The sequence below is a fragment of the Apaloderma vittatum genome, unplaced genomic scaffold (assembly GCF_000703405.1).
Source record: "Apaloderma vittatum isolate BGI_N311 unplaced genomic scaffold, ASM70340v1 scaffold28561, whole genome shotgun sequence".
Classification (NCBI taxonomy): domain Eukaryota; kingdom Metazoa; phylum Chordata; class Aves; order Trogoniformes; family Trogonidae; genus Apaloderma; species Apaloderma vittatum.
Window position 1 is genome coordinate 21,921 of NW_009700154.1, and position 740 is coordinate 22,660.

The 740-nt window shown below is 56.2% G+C and overlaps 1 non-coding gene across 1 annotated transcript; it reads right to left on the reverse strand.

Annotated features, from left to right (window-relative positions):
• Positions 1 to 447: 447 nt before the first annotated feature.
• Positions 448 to 520, reverse strand: TRNAV-AAC. The gene has a single exon. It is a non-coding gene; the product is annotated as a tRNA-Val (tRNA).
• Positions 521 to 740: the final 220 nt, after the last annotated feature.

The following is a 740-nucleotide window of genomic DNA, read 5'->3' on the forward strand; positions in this document are numbered from 1 at the left end:
GCACTTTGCAAAGATTGACAAGCTCAAGCCAGCCGAGCTCTATTGCTACCGACATAATTGCATGGGATGATCAACGTCCCGAACGCCGTCAGCCACGGGACGGGAGGGGATGGCTCCTCGTGCGAACTCAAGCTACGGAGACACCGAAGAACAAGCCCCGTTCTCGCACCCCTCAGCAATTCTGTTCTTTTCCAGGTGGCTTTTGGAGCGTCGCGGCTTTCCGACAGCAAAAGCCCGAGCTCCTCCTCGATGAATGACCAGCCGAATGCCCTGTCGAAAAGCCTCTAAGGCAGCGTTGAGCCGCTCGGAGAGGTCTTGCAGCTGAAAAGCTTGACGCATGTTCTGAATCGTAGAATGGTCCAGGCTGGAAGGGACCTCAGAGATCATTTTAATCCAGCCTCCCTGCCGCCAGGGACGCCACTTCTTGACTAGATCAGGCAACACACGGGGACCGAACGGGAATCGAACCCGCGACCTCGGCGTTGTTAGCGCCGCGCTCAACCGACTGAGCTAACGTTCCTCCAAAACGACCTGCAAGCGGGCAGGGCACGTGGAGAGACCCGCTCCAATCTCAAAGAATTGGCCCCGAACCCCGCGTTCTCCATTAATGAGATTATTTTCTATGCGAGAAGCCCGCGTCTGCGCGGTCGGTTCTTTAAAACCACCTCCCGCCGTCGCTGGGTGAGGAAAACTCAAAACACCGTCATTTCTCTTGATGGCGTTGAGACGCCCAATGGCAT